The sequence below is a fragment of the Pristis pectinata genome, chromosome 15 (genome assembly GCF_009764475.1).
Source record: "Pristis pectinata isolate sPriPec2 chromosome 15, sPriPec2.1.pri, whole genome shotgun sequence".
In the NCBI taxonomy this organism is placed as follows: domain Eukaryota; kingdom Metazoa; phylum Chordata; class Chondrichthyes; order Rhinopristiformes; family Pristidae; genus Pristis; species Pristis pectinata.
The window spans coordinates 21,631,778-21,652,553 of NC_067419.1; the positions used below are offsets into that span (position 1 = coordinate 21,631,778).

Consider the following 20,776-nt stretch of genomic DNA (forward strand, 5'->3'; position numbering starts at 1 on the left):
TCAACGTAGCAGCCAATTAGCAAGTAGCAGATGGATGTGATGTTATAAAAGGAGTCAGGTCAGTAATGGGAATCCGAGCTGTAGAAGGACATGTTAATGATCCTGGGATAAACAGCTGGCTTGTTAGCAACTGAGGAGGGAAGAAATAATTACTTAGTAGTATCAAAAGAGGCTGTCGGAAGCCACTTCTCTAGCAGATTAGATTGTGTCCGTGAAGTATTTAAATTCTAAGGCAGGAAGAGAAGACTGTGTTAAATATTAAACTGAATTGCAAACATAATTCAACCTAAATAGCCTGGCACTGAGTGCTGACCCGACATTGCTCCTGCTTTCACCGCACCCCCACCACTTTTTTTCACTGTATTGCGATAACACTGGAGAATCTGAGACAACATTGTGTACAGATGACAAAGCTGAAGAGAGTGATAGAGTGGGAAAGAGAGGTGGGGTACATTCCATTCCTCGTAAACTGTGTGCTCCCTGTGAATTAACAATAATATGAAGAAATGAGACCAAACATTTGCAGACTGGCTAATGATTAGTCCCTGCAGAAGTATTAGTTGTTTACAAAGCAGAATGTTAGCTGGAGCTTTCTATTTTTTAGCTGCTGAGTTGATTCATGTAGTGCTTCCTGAAAAAGGGAATTTTGTGCATGTTCTTGAAAATAAATCAATTAAGACAAACTTTTTGTCATTGTCCACAGTGTCTGTGTTTAACTTATCCATTTGTGCTATGATTAAGTTTGTTCAGACAATTTTCTCTATGGGGTGACTGAGTATAATGTATTCACTTGCCTGATCCCAATCCAACTCTGTACCACTGCCAAATTACATCTCCTAGTTTTTTTTGTTCTGAGCAATGAACCATAGAAAAACTGTGACATCACAGATACTCTGGTTACAGATACACTGCAATGTTGGTTGCAGTGTGAAGAATGTCAGAAAGCTTAGAGGAGCTGCAAAACTTGTATTTATATAGCACCTTCAATGTAGCAAAATGACTCAAGTCACTTCACTGGTGTGATATCAAGCAAGATGTGATTACACACTAGAAAAGGAAAAATAGTGACAAAATTCTTGCTTAGACGTGGAGGTTTTAAGGGGTATCTTAAAAGAGGAAAGTGAGGTGATGAGAGTGGGTTTGGCTGGGTTTAGGGCTTTGGTAGCCTAAGGGATGGCCACCAATGGTGGAGCAATTAAATTTGGAAGTGAAGAGGCTTGAATTAGAGGAGCACTGATACCTCAAGTAATAGGGCTGGAGATCAGAGAAATAGGAAGGGCTGACATCATGGAGGGATATGAAAGCAAGGATAAACATTTTTAGAGTCAAGGTGCTGTTTAATTGGAAGGCAGTGGTAATGGAAGGCAAGAATATAGGTGAAAGGAACTTGCTGCAAGTTGGGAAGGGACAGAAGTGATTATGGAACTGGAACAAGAAATTTGGGCAGGACTGCACTAAGATAATCAGGTCTAAAAATAACAAAGACATAGATGAAGCTTGCCGCTACAAATGAGCTGAAGCAGGTAAAGTTTCAGAGTTGGAAACAGAGGACATCGGGATGGCCAGATATGAGGTCCAAAGCTCATTTTAAGGTCAAAAGTGACACCAAGCTTGTGAAGGGTTGGCTTGTATTTCAATTGCCCAGGAACAGCATGACATCTGTCTTCACTCCCTAGTCCCCAGGCTCTGATACTTTATCATGCTTAATGCCTAAGGTTCACAAGAACCCTTTCCTCTGTTGCCCTTCCATTGGCTTGGGAGATGGTGGGGGAGGGAAGATGTTTATCATGAAAATGATTGGGTAGGATTTGGTGGGGGAGGTGATTGGATTGGCGAGATGATGGGGATAGATTGGATTAGGGAGGTTATAGGGAAGGATTGTGTTGGGGAGATGATCAGGTAGGATTGGTTTGGGGAGATGATTGGATGGGGTTCAGTTGGGGAGGTGATCAGTTTAAGAATCATTTGGGGAGGGGATTGGGTTTGGATCAAATGGGGAGATGACTGGGTAGTGTTTGAGGAAGTGATCGAGTTGGGGAGATTATTAGCGAGATGATTGGGAGTATTTGTTGGTCAAGGAGGTGACTGTGAATGTTAGGAAGCCTGAGGATATCAGCAGATAGGGGATGGGGGTGATTTGTAAATAAAAACTGAAGATAGGTGAAGAACCTGTGCTGATGTTAGTGGATGCCTTGGACACCATGCAGTGGCCCAGACTGGTTGTGATCTTTAACCGGTCATGAAATTGACCTCAGCCCTCCAGCTAAGAAGTGGGTGACATTGCCTTTGAATAGAGGGATGAGTGTTGGCAGCTGGCACCATCTGTCTCTGGGTGATTGGATATTATGCCTTCAAGAGTAGGCACCAAGGCAGTGGTCATTGTGGTCAGCCCAGCCAGCCATAGAAAGTAACAGTGATCTTCATGATGGAAGGCATCAGAACCATCCATGACGTTTCTGGGCTTGGTTCACTAGTGGGCTCCCTGATAGTGGCTCAGGTAGGGATGGCCTTTTACCTTTCATTGGAGTCAATGTTCACCCTCCTGTGAACCCCACCCCCTGCACATTTGAAGTCCAATGCAATTCTGAGGCATACATTCATGCTATGGTATTGCAGCAGTAATGTCAATCTCACATTCACACTAATGATCACAATGCACGGAGAACCATGATGTATGTTTCCAGTGCTTTTGCAGACAAAGCACAGCTGATAGCTTCTAGTACTTGATTTTCATCTCCAAAACTTTCAGTGAACAAAGATATCCTATGACATTTCACCAATCCATAATCAAAGTTCAATAACAGGTCAGGGGAAGGCATTTTTAGGAAGAGTGCCTTATGTGTTGACTAAAGAGGTTCATTTCAAATAGCATCATACAGGAGAAGAGTCTTGGAGAAAGGCAGAGGGACTTAGAAAAAAATTCTAGAGCTGAGGGCCCAAGCAGCTGAAGGTTCTATTGCCAAAGGTGAGGGATGTGGAAGTCTCTAAATCTGGAGGAATGTAAGAGTTTGGGGCTTCCTGAGGGCAAGAGAAATTTACTAAGATTCTAAGGCCAAAGCTACAAAGGGAATTAATATAAATTTGAGTCACTGGAGGACAATGAGTCAGAGCAGTTTAGCAAAGACTTGGGCCGGAGGGCCTGTTTCTGTGCTGTTTAACTCTCTGGCTGTAAATCCCACCTGTGATTTGATTTGGGATCATTGATTTCCGTTTCTGCTTTTGGTGAATTAAAAACAAAGTCACCTCATCTTGAACAAGCCACCTCTCTGTAGACTTGCCAATTTGTAATATTGATTTTCCCTTTAAGCGTAGAGCTGAGGTCTTTTTCTATGTTATCAGAGGCAAGCAATTCCAGAGTTACTGTAAGGAACAGGTTGCTCTCTGGTGTACCTCTCCTAATGACCATTTAAACATTAAACACATCAGTCACAGAACTATCATCCAAAGCAATAAAACAGGCTTTTACAACACCACTATTGTGATTTGAATGGCTATCATCTGTCACATGATTCAATAGACTGAACGTGCTTTGGGATTTGGGTACAATATTCATATTTACCAATGTATAGCTTTTAGTTAATAACAAGCTTGTTTTATCAGTGGGCTGACCCTTAGTTAGGAGGTTCCATGGCCTTTAATTGCTGAAAGCTGCCAGTTAAAAATCCAGCATCTCTGAATTGAGATGTAGATCTCAGAGGAGATGTGTGTATGTTTATGTAGGGTGGAGGGAGTGGTGAGTGGGTGCTTAGAGAGGTGAGGGACAGGCTACTTTTCTGCTGTGTTGCTTGTTAATGATATTAGTCAAACAGATTTCCTTTCACAAAGGAAGAAAGGCGAAGGCCCCTAATTAAGGGGGAGTGTGTTTCCAGCCAAACTCTATTTGTAGGAGTCCGAACATGCAACATTAATTAGTATGAGCTAATTACTGTGGCTTGCCTCAGCATAAAGAGGAAGGAAGTCTCCTGAATGTTACTCCTTATTAGTAGAGCAGGATAGGCAGTCATGTCAGTTTGAAGCAGAAAGCAAAATTTCAGCTAATCACAGAAACATTTTTTTAAATGTATGAAAATCTCACTGCGGACTCCCCAAGCCATTCATCAGCTGCCCTAGAAGAGTTGTCAGGCAACTGAGATTTAAATCTTCCTCAAAGGATCTCGGAGCTGGTCACTACAAGATGTGTTAGAGTAGCTCGGGGAATAGTTCTCCTCCTAACATTATACAGAGCAGCATCTGGTTCCACTTGTGTGTTACTGCCAGCAGCATTCAGGGATTGAAGTAGATTGTCACGTATCCATGGTACCTGCCAGGGATTCATGGCCTTGAGTAGATTTCTTAAATCTTTCTGAAGATCATATTCTCAGGTCCAAGCCTTGTGCCAATGGTGAAGTAGTACTGTTGAAGTTTATGTCTGCATTTCCTTTTATATTTGCAGTGTCATTTGGGAAAAAGAAAGAACTCACATTTACATGGTGTGTTGTATTTGTAGAAAATATTACAAATCCTCTTACAGGCAGCGTGGATGAAGGCTAGCATTTAGTGATTTCTGTACTTAAGAGTCCTAATCCTCTGGGCAGTTTCAAAGTTGCTAGCTTCACACCGTTTGTAAAATATGTTGAATGGATTATCCTGTACTATAGTCTTGTGACTGCTCCTTCCTCTCATGTGACACAAGTTACAAAAAGAAAATTCCCCTGGATTTCTCTGTCCTGAAGCAAACTCGAGCTGTAACATTTTGGTCAGTAGGGGAGCCATAGTCAATCAGGATAAAGGTATAAAACAAAGAGCAATGCATCCTGTCAGTGCTTGGTCACACTGCCCAGCATCATCTCACTCTCATCAGTGTTCATAGTTTGAACAGAATTTGATAAAACTTTACTGAAACAGAAATAAAGCCGAAATATAAAGTGAGGCAGAATCCTTCATCTCAGAGGTGAGACTTGTCCCTCTTTAGGGCAACACAAGGATGAAGCTCTGCAGAACCTTGCTGGAGCAAGGGGCTCTGAATCACGTCTGAGTGGTGCTTGTAACTGGCAGTTGTGTTTACTCTCCCATCAGTGTGAGCTGTAGGGCAGGATTCCAGCTTTGTTCACATGATCAGCAGAATTTTTATATCAAACAGCTCCATTTTAGGAAGAAATCGGAAACAGGTTAGTGCTCCCTGAGAGGGAAAAAATACTGAAGCATTTGTTTTCCCTCTGGATTTGTGTGATTTGGCTCGTCCCATTTGTGACCGACAACATTTCTCGAAACAAGCCAATTCACAGTATCATTTCACTGCCAAGAAAGTCGTGCAGGGAAAAATAATGCAACAGCTTAACCTGGTAACAATGATATAAGCAGCTCATTGCTAGTCAGGGTTTAATGAATCCAACACATGGTTGTAAGATGAACTCTGAAAACTGTCTGGCAGATTTATTTGCTAGTCAGTCAGCATAGGAATTATAAAATGACACTCCAATGTGTGTAATAAGGTTATTATCAGTAATTGTTTATGGAAAAATGACTATTCTAATGAGCAACACCATAAAATAAAATCTGACAATAGGTTTGGGTGACATAAAATGAGGCGAATGTTTGCATCCAATATAAGGCAGGTTTGCAGCAGAATTGGGGCAGTAAGGCATAGTATTCTTTAGAACATCAAACAATACAGCACAGGAACAGGCCCTTCCGCACATGTTGTTGTGCCGAACTAATTAAACTAGTAATTAAATGCTTAACTGAACTAATCCCTTCTGCTTACACAATGTCCATATTCCTCCATTCTCTGCACATTCATGTATCTATCTAAGAGCCTCTTAAATACTTCTATCATATTTGCCTCCACCACCACCCCTGGCGGGTCATTCCAGGCACCCACACATCTCCTTTGAAGTTACCCCCTCTCACTTTAATTGCATGCCCTCCAGTATTAGACATTTCGACCCTGGGAAAAAGATACCAGCTGTCTACTCTATCTCTGCCTCTCATAATCTTATGAACGTCTATCAGGCCAATCCTCAGACTCCCCTGCTCCAGAGAAAACAACATGAACTCTTTCGGGTGCACCGCATCAAGTCACTGTTTACTTAAATGGTCCTTCCCGTTACACTCATCAGGCTGAACAATGATGTCATGTAGTCACTGTCATCCGCGAGTTTATGTCTAAGAAATTATGTTCAGACATCAACCATGCCTTTGGTTGCTATTTGCTTGAGTCAATGTACTGAAGCTTCTGTCATTGAAACACTTACAAGGACTGACAAGGTACAAGATTTTTTTTTGATTTCTGCCTCTGCATTGGATGTAGGAATTGGCAATGAGTGCTGCCTCATCGTTGAGCATTGCTGTGTTCCTCAGAATAATCTCTACTGAGATATTTGGTGGAATTGTGGTCCTTGATGAAAACTAAGAGGACCAGAAATGTTCAAACATGCCCCTAATGTAATGTTATGCAGCAAAGGACAGGGGGAAAGGACAGGCTGGTAGATAAATCTCTGCTGTGATATAGCATATAGCGTTTTGTGGTGGAGCAGAGTCTACCTGACACTGCATTTATGAGATGTGATGAGCTGTTTGCTCTTCCTTCATCTGAAACCCACAAGTCAAGTTCATTGGTTTAGTGAACTTTTGACTTGGGAACAGATGATTCTAGGCAAATAATCCAACTACTGCCACCAGCAAGTAATCATGCAACGTGTTCCTGGAGACTGAAAATTGCATCTTTATAAGATAAGATATCTTTATTAAATACATGTACATTGAAACACACAGTGAAATGCATCTTTTGCGTAGAGTGTTCTGGGGGCAGCCTGCAAGTGTCGTCACACTTCCGGCGCCAACATAGCATGCCCACAACTTCCTAACCTGTACGTCTTTGGAATGTGGGAGGAAACCGGAGCACCCAGAGGAAACCCATGCAGACGTGGGGAGAACGTACAAACTCCTGGGATTGAACCCAGGTCGCTGGGGCTGTAATAGCGTTACGCCAACTGCTACACTGGGTTATTTTATGTGACAAGCCATTTCTCATAGAACTTCATTATTCTAACTGTTGTACATCTGCATAGCAGGCTTGAACTTGGAGGATTGTTGATAGGTTCAAAAGAACTCATTCAGAGGAAGCGTATGGTACCTATTCCTCTGTGTGGTGCATTCACCACCAAATGGCCATCTCATCCATCGGATTAAGACATTTTGCATTCTTTAACTCTTTATAGTAACTTATGCTGGTTGAATAGTGTCAAGCTATTTAACTGCAAGAAGTATAATAACCAGCCTGAACCCCTCCACATTCAATGCCCAGATATTTAAAGAATAGCAAGTTAAAATCCATAACGTCAGGGTATGTGAATAGTAACTATACTCCTAAAGCCATGGTAGAGCTAAGTGGAGGAAATTGTAACACTGAACAGTATTTAAATTAGTAAAAGCTGAAATATGATAGAATATTTCCCTTACTTAGAATATAGTATATACTTATGGTACATAATGAATACATTGAAGGGTATTGCACATAAAATTCATAACCAAGAACATGGTTTCTGTTAGTAAAGTCACTAACCCTGTAAAGCTGGCCAAGTAAATTCTTAGGCTTACTTTCCTGTAGGTGTTTATGGAGAAGTAAGGAGAAATTGGTTAGCTCGCCTCTCCATTGACCCTTGTTCCATGATTAACTTTTCTACTTTTCCAGCTGTATCTTATACTTTGCAGCATGCTCCAGTTTTTGCCTCACCATTAACAAGCTCCCCATCTATCCGAAACGACTTCTTTAATCAGTTACATTTATGCTTTGCCCCTGCTGATGACTGAGTGGAAAACTGCACTGCCTGATATAGTACCGAAGGTTGCAAACCAGTAAGGCCCTATGTTCAGTGCTTGGTCCCTATTGAGTTCTTGTGTTGGGTTGGGCTAAATAGAGAATAAGAGCAGCCAGAATTCCTATTCTTTGACCTACAGCAGGTCACCCATGTGGGTAATGAGTGAGGATTAGAATTTTCTGTCAAGTCATTTTGATCACCCCTTATAGTTGAAGCATAGCCTCACGCAGCTGACATATTGAGAATAACCCTTGGAGGAGAGGGTGGCAGGCCCCTGTGGAGCTATGACCAGCATGTCAATATATTCAGGAAGAAAGGGGGAACAACTGTGGGAGTTCAAAGTATGCAGTTTGGAAATGAATTGCGTCTGAGCAAATTTAAAAATACAGTTACACCCACTTATTGGTGAGTAATTTAGAAAAACATTTCTACTATTTAAAGGGAAATGGAAGATTGAGTGTGGGCTGATGCCTGTGAGAATTACATGGAAAAAAGAATTAAAATTAACTATTCTTGAGTTAATTTATTTTCTGTATATCAGACTTTAGGATGAAAAATGAGATTTTGTTTCTTCAGTGCAGTGATGATTTGTCTATCATTCCCCTGGTGAAACATTATCATAGCGTAAAGCCATTTATAGACACTGTCCTTCCCAATGCATTTTTCTTGTGCAGAACTGCCTGAGAAATGGAATCAGAGCCAGCCAAATTGCCTCTGAGAAAAAAAGCTTTTTTTGTCTTCGTCTCCTTAAGCTGGACACATGCTGGTTCTGCATATGGTGAACTACCCATTATCAAATGTGAGCCAGAATAGTGAACAATAGCAGGATATTCAACCACCAAGAACTGCCCTGTTGCACCTGACCTCTGTCCTCGCCTAACATCTGAATACTTGCATTTTGCAGAGAGGTGTTGGGAGAGGAAAGCATGATGTTGTTTTCCAATGGGTGACCCAGGATAGCCAAGACTAAAACCTGTGCCTCATTCAGCACCACTCTACCAAGCACAGCTAAGTCAGGGCAAACCAGAGATCAAGCTGCATCTGCCTAATGCACGAGTTTTGTACCACATTATGCTCTTAACCACCAATGTGCTTCAGTGGAATTTTATCCTCATTCATTTATAGTGACAGTTTGCAAGAAACAGTAGAACTGTTGCTAAGCATTCAACCTAAATATGATCTTATGTTTCAAATAAAATGGATAAAGAGGGATATTTGGCCCATCATAGTTCATTCTCAAGGAAAACCCTATCACAGAATCCAGCTGTTTTGGAAACCTATTCCAAATGGTGATTCAGTCAAAAGGTAGATTTAATTCAAGAGTAGTGTAAATAGGTAACATCAAATGGGTCACCCGTTTTTCCCTTTCTATTGCTCCAGGTGGATAGGAATGTTGGGTACTTTTGTATAATTTGTGACAAATATAATTTCTCACATTTTACACTTCCTCAAGTTAAAATTATTCAATGTCCAAAAAAAATTCTTGAAATCGGTCTTAATTTAGCCTTTCATTGCTTTGATTCTGCAACTCACTTGGTGTACTGTTGCATTTAATTTGAAATGCTCTGGACTTGCTTATCATATCAAGTTATTATTGTACATTCCCCTCTACATGTAATGATCAAGTACATGTGAGTGGCAAAGCTGGGGTGTCTAAAGACAAAACCTGGAAAGTGTTGCAATATTATTTTATGGGGTCAGTTTGGTTTTGAAGAGACTACTGATACAGCAGGATGGATAAAAATGAGCAGAAGCCTCAATCTGAATCTGAAACTTTAATCCAACATAGTGCTCTGCCTGGGTTGAGATGTTGAGAATCTTTTTTATTAATCATTTTTAGAATCTGTGCATCACTAGCAAGGCCAGCTTTTATTGCCTTGAATCACCTTCTTGAACTGCTGTCTATATGGTGAAGGGACCCACCCATTTGTGTCCCTCCCCTGAATTCCCCCCCACCTCTTCCCAATGTTAGGTCAGGAGTTACAGACTTGGACCCAGCAATGAAAACAAATGATGGCTTCCTAAATAAGTTGCTCAACTATTGCCACGTTCATAAAGAATAAGCAGCACACTGGAGTTTGGCAGTATAAGAAGCCTACTTTTTGGAATGACAACTGATTAAGCACCCTTCATACCCACACTGACAGGATTGCATTTACAATTGATTGGAGTTTCCCTCTGGTAATGACTAATAGATGTTATCAGTTTTAACATCTTTAAAAATATTTTATGCTTTTCTACAACACTTTATGCTTAAATCTTAAAGAAATTTAATTCCATACCTATTGTTTAACTCTGCCAAGCCACAATGACTACTGTATAGTTAAGCCATAATCTTTTATCGCCTTCTTTACTCATACCACTCTATACTAGCTACCCAGAATTTTATGAGGGCTGCCCCACAATTACAGCTTCCTATCACTTTAGGGGAAAAAAAATGTTGAACTTGCAGCCCCTGGCAATCTTCCCTTCAAAATCCAAACACCTCATCCATTTAACCCATCGTAGTATTTATTTCTTATTTGGTGGTTTGTTCCACTGGAATATGTGAGCTGGATTTAAATGAGCCAGAATGATCTCAAATTCATCCTGTAAACACAGTGACCCTGGACTAGGAGGAGGGGAAAAATCAGTCAAAATATCTTCCTCAAAGTTGCTGTTCATTTTCTTAGTTGGAACTGTAAGGAAGAATATGTCTAAGTACATCTACCATATTTTATTGGCAAGGTTCACGAATACTATAAACTTCAGGGAAGCACTGAAGGACCACTATTGCCTGTAGAAATCTAGCCTAGCAAGCCTAAAGACAAAAATAGAAGTGGTTGGATAAAAATACAAGATCTATTGAATCTTCAACTAAATAATTAAAAGAAACTCAGGCACACCTTTAAACATCTCCATAAATTATCAAGTACAGTAAAACTCCAATAATGGGGCAGCCTTGGGACTTTGGTGGTGCCCCACTAGCAGATTTTCCTGACTGTTGGTTGTTGTTCCTATTGCCTCAACACGGTCTTATTTCACTTATTTTATATATTGTATGGGAGTAAGATACATTCTCCAGTGAACAAAACGAGTTTAAAGGGAGTTTGAAGCTGAGCCCTGGTGAGCTTAAAGGGAGTACAGGAAACAGAACCTGGTGAGTTTCAGCTCGGCCTACAGTAATACACAACCGACCTCGTGAGTACGCAGATCCCTGAGTACGGATAACGAGAACTTTGTATACTATTGAGTGAGCCAGATTCCAAACCATCAGACTTCTAAACAATTGGAAACTGGATTATCAGAGTTTTCTGCAGGAAGATTTCTGTGACTCTCAAGCTTACCAAGCCAAGCAATATCTGTGTAGGGAATAACCCCTTCTATTTCAGGCACCCAGAGCCTGCCTTATGTACTTCCAGGTTGAGGCTAGTGTAGAATTCCTCCTATTGTGCCCACTTTATTTTTGTGTCAGCTCTAGAATCATCAGCGCTATCGACTGAACCAGTTTTGAAAGTTTTGAATTTTTTTTCTATTTCTCCTGTGGATTAATTGAGTGAGATTGCCAGTTTAGTGTCAAATACATATGGAAAAAAGGCTTAACTTTCAACATTCCATTTCAGTGCCTAACTTTATTTGATTAATATTTATAACAGATTCATTGTGGACATAGTCACTGAGAGGCTTTTCCAAAACCAAAAGTGTGATAAATCCATGTTAAAAGAAACAGAATAAAAAGAAGCTTGTGTGGCGACTCACCGTCTAGTCGGGCGAACCGGCTTGGCAGTCGGGTCGTGCGGCGTCGGAGCGACGAGGCCCAAGATGGCGGCGGGCCTCGTCTTTCCGAGCGACGGGGAGAACCCGCGCGCGGGAAAGTCCCGATGATGTAGGACTTACGTCATTGCCGGTTGTTTTGGGCAGGAACATTCTCCCTTAAAGGGCCCGCGCAAGGCGGGAAAATAAACCAGTTCTGTTTGGCAATCCTCCGAGTAGAGTCTTGTTTTATTCCGCGGTAGCAACCGCTACATTGGTGACCCCGACGGTCCAAACGGCTTTTGGACCCGCAAAATGGACGACAGCGCAGCAGCCAACGCAGTGGCCCTCAAGCTGCCCACCTTTTGGACACTTCGGCCCAGCGTCTCGTTTGACCAGGCCGAAGCGCAATTCCACCTTCGGCAGATCACCTCCGACTCCACGAAGTACTACCATGTGGTTAGCTCTCTGGACCAGGAGACAGCCGCCCAGGTTGGAGACTTCATCCAGTCGCCTCCGGAGGAAGATAAGTACCCGGCTTTCAAAGACCTTTTGATCCGGACCTTCGGCCTCTCCCGTTGTGAGCGCGCCGCCCGCCTGCTTCATCTGGATGGCCTGGGGGACAGATCCCCATCCGCCCTAATGAATGAGATGCTGGCATTGGCCGAGGGACACAAGCCATGCCTGATGTTCGAACAGGCCTTCCTCGAACAGCTCCCCGATGACATCCACTTGTTGTTAGCTGACGCCGACTTCAGCAACCCCCGTGGGGTGGCTGCCCGGGCAGATGTCCTGTGGAGGGCCAAGCGCGAGAGCAGTTCGTCTGTCAGTCAAATCACCAGGCCGCGAGCCCAACGCCCGCCTCGCCCGGCCCCAGCAACCGAGCAGCCCATATCATGCGCCCTCTGTTCTCGCTGCTGGCTGGTAAGGGCAAGGACATCACCTGGACTGACGAGGCTGCGGCTGCTTTCGTTAAGGCCAAAGACGCCCTGGCAGACGCCACGATGCTGGTACACCCCAGGACTGACATCCCGACTGCCCTCACGGTAGACGTGTCCAACACCGCAGTGGGTGGGGTACTGGAACAGCTACTCGAAGGCCACTGGCAACCCTTGGCATTTTTCAGCAAGCACCTTAGACCGCCCGAACTGAAGTACAGCGCTTTTGATCGGGAACTTCTAGTGCTGTATCTGGCGGTCCAGCATTTCCGATACTTTCTAGAAGGCAGGCCTTTCACCGCTTTCACCGATCATAAGCCTCTGTCCTTTGCCTTCTCCAAAGTCTCCGATCCCTGGTCAGCTCATCAGCAGAGACATTTATCCTACATTTCTGAGTTCACAACTGACATCCAACATGTCTCCGGAAAGGATAATGTTGTTGCTGATGCACTTTCCAGACCAACCATCCACAACCTATCCTTGGGTGTCGACTACACGGCCCTAGCTGACGCACAGCAAGCCGACGACGAACTGCCCAGCTACAGAACCGCAGTCTCGGGTCTGCAGCTCCGAGATTTCTTGGTTGGTCCAGGTCAGCGGACCCTACTTTGCGACATTGCGACTGGTCAGCCCCGCCCTATAGTCCCTGCAGCCTGGCGGAGACGCGTTTTTGACTCGGTACATGGGTTGGCGCACCCGTCCATCAGATCTACTGTCCAACTGGTCGCCAGCAAGTTTGTCTGGCATGGCCTGCGCAAACAGGTCAGTGAGTGGGCCAGGACTTGTCTGCACTGCCAGATGTCAAAAATCCAGCGACACACCAAGGTCCCACCACAGCAGTTCGAGCCTACCCGTAGGAGGTTCGACCACATACACGTCGACCTCGTGGGCCCTCTGCCAGTTTCAAGAGGAGCCCGGTACCTCCTTGCCATCGTGGACCGGTTCACGAGGTGGCCTGAGGCAACCCCCCTGACTGACATCACAACTGATTCCTGCGCCCGGGCGCTGCTCACAACTTGGGTCTCACGTTTTGGCGTTCCGGCCCACATCACTTCAGACAGAGGCACCCAATTCACTTCCAGTCTCTGGGCTGCATTAGCGAACCTGCTAGGGACGCAGCTGCACACCACCACAGCCTACCATCCTCAATCAAACGGGTTGGTGGAACGTTTTCACCGCCATCTGAAATCGGCCTTGATGGCCTGCCTGAAGGGTCCTAACTGGGTTGACGAGCTGCCTTGGGTCCTGCTCGGCATACGCACTGCCCCCAAAGAAGACCTCCGCACTTCGTCAGCTGAGCTTGTATACGGGGCGCCACTAGTTGTCCCCGGGGATTTCATACCTGCCCTTCGGGACCAAGGGGAACAACCCCCAGCAGTCCTACAAAGACTGCGCGAGAAGCTTGACGCCTTGGCCCCGATTCCCACCTCACGGCACGGTCAAGCCCCATCCTGCCAGCCCAAGGAACTACGAGACTGTAAGTTTGTTTTCATTCGCAGGGGCACACCTCGGGCGCCATTGCAACGACCATATGAGGGACCGTTCCGAGTCATACGGAATAACGGATCCACTCTTATTTTGGACATTGGAGGCAGGGAACAGGTTTTCACGGCGGACCGCCTCAAACCGGCCCATTTGGATCTGCAACAGCCTGTCGAGGTTGCCACGCCGCGACGCAGAGGCCGCCCCCCTAAGCGGCAGCTGGCACAGCCCACGGACCTTGGGGACTGTATCGCTGGTTCTGGGGGGGGTTGTGTGGCGACTCACCGTCTAGTTGGGCAAACCGGCTCAGCAGTCGGGTCGCGCGGCGTCGGAGCGACGAGGCCCAAGATGGCGGCGGGCCTCGTCTTTCTGAGCAACGGGGAGAACCCGCGCGCGGGAAAGTCCTGATGACGTAGGACTTACGTCATTGCCGGTTGTTTTGGGCAGGAACATTCTCCCTTAAAGGGCCCGCACAAGGCGGGAAAATAAACCAGTTCTGTTTGGCAATCCTCCGAGTAGAGTCTTGTTTTATTCCGCGGTAGCAACCGCTACACTTGCATGTATATAGCATCTTCCCCAATGTCAGTGCAGCTCAAAGTGTTGTATTTCATGCAGCACTTTTGAAGTGTAGTGACTGCTGTAATTTTAGAAGCAGAGAATCTTGAACTGTAACAGCACAGAAGGGGCCATTTTGTCCACCAAGTCTGTGTCAGTAATGTAGTCACCTCCCTTCCATTCTTTCCCTATATCCCTGCAAATTAGTTCACTTTTGATAGTCCTGATTGACTCATGGACGGAGAATTACTGATTATAACCACATTCTCTGGAAAGAGCAAGTTTTTCCAATCATCACCTTCCATTGCGATCTTTTGCTCATAACTTTAAATCTGTACCCCCTTATCAACATAGTCGCTGAATTGTAGTGAGGGTCTGAGACAGGAGCTGGTCCTCATATTGTTGGACTCTGTTCCCCCCTGCAGTATGTTTCCCTGATGGTACCTGCAGTTAATAGTCTCTTAGGATTGCTCAGGTGATGGAGGTAAAGGAAGAACTCTTGGTCTCCCAATCTACCTTGTTGTGGCCGTTGCGCTTTATTTTTCTACCTGCACTACACTTTCTCTGTATCTTTATTCCACATTCTGTTTTCCTTTTTACTATCTCAATGTACATGGAATGATCTGTCTGGATGGCATGCAAGCAAAAGCTCTTCACTGCATTTTGGTACATGTGACAATAATAAACCAACACCAAAAAGGATGATGACAATGAAAGGTCTTTGTAAATTATGAATCTTTTAAAGAGAGCTGCAATAACGGCACTCTCTTTTGACAGTTTGCAGTTTTGATGTTCAGTTTAATTCGGGGTCCCCACATTCTGGTATATTTCCCAAGATTAAAATAGCTCATTCTTAATTTGTGGAAGAAGTTTGTGTCAGTCAATTTGAAGGAAAACATTACACATAAGTCTGGAATAATGGAGCACCTCAGCACTTGCTCACATCTAAAGCTGCCGGAAATAACTTATATTCCAAGCCTTATGAATGTGTAAGCTCTTTGCATGTTTTTAATTAAGATGTTGGTTGTGGGAGGAGGAGGGAAAAGTGAGGAGGAGTCTGTGCAGTCAGATTCAGCAGACCTCAAAAATTAAAAAGCAACATCAACTCCTTCTCAACTTAAAAGTTTAGAGCATAATAATTGTTGCTGTTGGGAAATTTAAATTGGGTTCTATTCCACTTGGCTGTTGATCTGAGTCATTCTAAAAGAAGTTGCAACATTACTTTGTAGGGAGGAAGGAAGTTAAAAGAAATGATCACTGCTGGGTGGACCCTAGTACCATTAGGCTGTCACAAATAAGAATGTTTTAATCAGACAGATTGCAAATTAGGCAATACTTATGGGAAGGAAAGTCTAACTGTTTTATGATGTTGTATAAACAATCCTGATGAAGAGAATCTCTGATCTTTCCTTCCCTGATACTCTACTGCACAAGCCAGCGCTACACATATTTTGGAAGGAAAGGAGCTGAAGGCTATGAATACTGGGGATCTGGGTGGTTCAGTGGATCAGACATTGGCTTTTAATCTCTGTGGCCTGATAGGATCAAAGTGTCTGGTGGTTATGAGGGACTTAAATGCAATGCGTCAGAATCATCTCACATCACAAAATCTGTAATTGTGTATTATGTAACACTGGATTTTTCAATCTCTCTTAGAAAGCCACAATATATGAAGTGGGAATTTGAAATAGACAATGTAGGAGGCACCATCTTGAAGCTATAGTCGAAGATAGAGAAAAATAATGAGAACTTTACTATATTACTAAACATATCAATTTAAAACTTTACCTCCTTATTATAAGCACTCGGATTTCACTGAACTTATACAACTCAGACCCAGGACTTCTTATGTGGAGTATCACTGAAATTGCCTCAGCTCAACATGAAAGTCGCCTCATCTTGGAGAAAGATTATTTCAAGCAGTTGTTGCTACATTATTTCAATGAGCTAGCAAAGAACAATATAGCACCCTGTCCATGATTAGTCTATAGGCTTTCTGTGGAAAATATGTTGGGCACAGAGAATAGCAGACAGGTTCCAGTGAGAATAAGCTGACATTCATTCCTGAACATGCCTTTGGTATTGGGTGGTACGGTGGTGCAGCAGTAAATGCTGCTGCCTCACAGCTCTGGCCATCCAGCATCAATAATGACCTCACATGCTGTCTGTGTGGAGTTTACACCTTCCGTAGCAAAAGGGGAATTAGTGGGCACAGGAGAGAGAATAAGTTGCAGGACTATAGGGAAATAAGAGGGGTAGTGGACTGATAGGATGCTCTGCTGGGAGCCAACATAGATGCAGTGGGCTGAATGGCCTTCTTCTGTGTCATAATAATTGAATACTAAATAAGAGTATAAAATATACATTACTCCTGTGTTAGAATTGAGGAACAGTTTAGAAGAACAGAATGGAAATAAAGTCCATCGCTCCGCCGGGCTACTTGGCAAATCAGAGTGAAAATATTCATAGGCACTGGATATTAAAAATGCTCTTTTTTGCTCTCTAAAATGTGAAAGAGCAAGCAAGGAAAAGCAAAGCGCATCATTTGACCAGAAGACTCATTCAAGATGAAAGGGGAGGGGCAACATGCACTGGATTTCTATTCATCATGAATTCGGTTTGACAGAGTTTTGTGTTTGGATAAGATACAAGTGTATTCAGCACCTATAGTGCATATGTTTCTCCTCCATCTCCTGTTTTGGCTCAGTGTCAATTCTTGTTAGACAGCATTCTAATTTAGGACATTATACTCTATTACAGGGGCTAAATAAATGCATGCTGCTCTTTATGAACTTGCATCATGATAGGCAGATGTTTGTGAAGGTATTGGCAGAATTAAGCTGACTAATTGAGGCCTTTCCTTTAGAATATTGTGTTACCTGGGATTTCCTTTCTGCAAAGTCTTCATACCCATGTGCTGTCCTTTAACCTTGAATAAATATAGCAAATGTATAACCTACAGCTGAACAAATCTCAATGGAGAGTGTCAGCAGCTCTGTAAAAAGTACCAGTTCAGTGCTGTTAGGATTTGACAAGTACTGACCTTCGGATTATTTGAAAAAAAAGAAATTCCGTCTCAGGAGAGGTAATGCTGCAATAAGATTGTGTTTAAATGTGCTATGTATGACTTAGGAGAGCTGCTTGTACACTATAATACTTTATTCCTGCATGCTGGTAAGCATGAAATCTACAATTTAAAGAATGATTTTACATGGCTTTCTTCCTGATGTGATACATTGAGCTGCTTGAAAGGGAATGAGCAGTTTTTCTCTTTCCCTGATGTCTCCACATAGTATTCCTAAAACATCAAAAAGTGAAAATTGCAGACACTCGAAATCTAAAATGAAAACAGGGAATGTTGAGGATACTCAGCAGGTCAGGCAGCATCTGTGGAAAGAGAAACAGTTAATGTTTTGAATCAATGAACTTCATCAGAACTAAGACATGTACTAATACCATCTTTACACAGTTTACCACAGCTCCACTGTAACTCTAGTAGAGGATTGTAAAACCCACAGAGAAGCTATTCCCACTGATTTCCACAGAAATTACAGTGGGAGAGGAATTCTCATAAAAATGGTAACGGTGAGATGACTAAGAGACTCGTATGAGCAAGATCTGATGTAATAATTAAGAATTATTGGAGAATTCATCATAACAAAATATTTAAGCAGTCTGTAGGTTGACTGTATTCAGACAAAAGCTGAATTGATGATGGACATATGCTAGTGATGAAGTTGGTTGGTCTTGTAAGTGGAACAACAAATACACTGTGGACAGACAGTGGGCATACAGACATTACAAGAAGGAAAACTATCTTTGTAGATGTTCCTGGAAGAGAATGTCTTTATTTCCTTTAACTTTTGTTATCTGATGGCTCTGCATAAAAAAATGTTTATAGAGAATTCAGTAAGCTGTGTTCTGATGTGACTTACAGTACACATCAAAGAGATTACAGCATGCAACATCTGTTCTCTCTCTCCCAGGGCTGCCTTCTTGTTTAATTTACATTCCGTTTATGGCAACAGAACAGGGAGTTAGATTGTGTCTGCTACATCCACACAATTTGGGGCCTGGGTGATTCAGACAGGCATCATAAACTGTTAACCAAAGAAACCCCTATCTTGAGATAAGTTTAATTTACTGAGAACAGCAAACCAGCATTGAAGAGAAAGGATCTTGCCAGTCTTTCACTTGTTAACATTCCTTTCAGAAATAGGTAATATTATGTGTATTGATGAACGAGACGGCAAAAGTATCTTTCCCCTTAGTCATTGAAATGTCTTATCCACTTACATTTTACATTTCTTTCAGTCACCTCTGAGAGACTTACAATTCAGTGTGAAATTTTAACAGTATGATTGGTCTTTTTTGCCAAGTAACCTTGTTGGCACTTTTATTGTGTGGTGTCCCCGTCCTTCTACTATTGGAGATTTTTTTAAAAATCAGAATTATTTTGTGTTTCCTTTCTGTCCCTTTTGTCTCTTCCTCTTTTTTATCACTCCTTCTCATAATCCTTTACCTCATTTATTATCTATCTTCAAATTAACTACACTAATTTTCCCTTTGTTCAGACTGTGTGACTGATTAAGGACCCTTCAATATGTTTGGTTGAAGAGTTACCTAGTTGCTCATTCTGTTCATAGTATGAAGAAGAGGCTTTTGTCACCAAGACCCCAAATCATGTGGATAGAACAGACACAACCCAACTATAAACAGCGTGTAAGTTATACAAATCTGCAGTGTCAGGTGTCACTCTTCTTGGAATTTTTAATCATTTCAAGTTCTAATGCAAAAACCCAGAGAAGGTCTGTGGACTGGTACAAAAATAATAAATGGCTGATTCCCCTTGTCATTGCAAAATTTGGCCAAGGTCTGTTTCTTAAATGAAGAAATGTGGGCTACACTAACATGGCCACCTCTTATTGATCATTCCTAGTGCCAATGGTGAGTCTTCACCTCAATCCACTGCTGCCCTATACAATTTGTGCTTAATGACATCGTAGAAGCACTAATTGTATAGAGCAGCAGTGGATCGTAGAGAATTCCAGGATATGGGTGAAGTAACAATGAGGGAATATTCCAGATCAATTTGGACTTAAGCTTCTGTGACATTCTTGCTTTTTTTCCGCCTAGAGATATAAGGGATTTGTAATGGAAACCATCCTGCTGAAGTGGTAAAAATTGAGGGTAAGGTTTCCTCACTGTGACAAAATCATACCCAGAGAGCTGTATAGGCTCAGTCTCTGAGTATATTCAAGATGCAGAGTGGTAGCTTTTTGGTCATTAAGAGAATTAAATGATACGAGATTTGATATGGGGAAAAGTAGCACTGAGGTAAGGATCATCCACAATTGAACTGAATGGAGGTGGGTACAGAGGGCATTTAGCTGGTTTGTTGCAGCACCTCTGCATTTCGTAAGAGTGGAAAATGCATTATTCAATGAGAATCTCCACTCTGCAGCTGTGAGCGGTGGTGCACAGATCACTGTGACAAATCTTGTGAGGATATAAGATTTAGAACGTAGAACAGTAGAGCAGAAGAACGGGCTCTTGGGCCCATGATGTTTGTGCCGACTACAATGCCTATCTCCTCTAATCCCATATGTCTGCATTAGGCCCATATTCCTCTACTCCTTTCCTATCCAAGTACTTGTCCAAATGCCTTTTAAACATTGTAATGTTATCTACCTCTATCACTTCCTCTGGCAGCTCATTTCAAGTAACCACCACCCTCTGGCTGAATCTGCCCCTCAGATTGCCTTTAAATTTCTCCCTTCTCACTTTATACCAATGCCCTCTAGTTTTAGACACATCCACCCTAGGAAAAAGACTCCGATTATCTACCCATCTGTGTACTTCTATCAGGTCGCCCCTCAGCCTCTGATGCTCCAGAGAAAATAATGTAAGTTTGTGCAATCTCTCTTTTCAGCTAATACTCTTTAATCCAGGCAACATTCTGATGAAACACTTCTGCATCCTCTTCAAAGGCTCAATGTCCTTCCTCTGGCCAGAATTGCACACAATAATCCAAATGTGGCCTAACCAAAGTTTTATACAGTTGCAACATGACTTCCTGACTTTTATATTCATCGCCCTGATTGATGAAGGCAAGTATGCTGTACACTTTCTTTACCACCCTATCCCATTGTGTTGCCACTTTCAGCGAGCTATGAACTTGGCGCCCCAAGATCCCTGCTCCTTAGGATCCTGCCATTGACTGTATACTTTTCTCTTGCGCTTGACTTCCCAAAGTGCGACATTTCACAC

General features: G+C 42.9%; 1 protein-coding gene across 1 annotated transcript in view; it reads left to right on the forward strand.

Moving 5' to 3' along the window:
* The window catches only part of LOC127578140 (synapsin-3-like), a 203,480-nt gene that overhangs the window by 152,444 nt on the left and 30,260 nt on the right, over positions 1–20,776 (forward strand). The window lies entirely within an intron of this gene.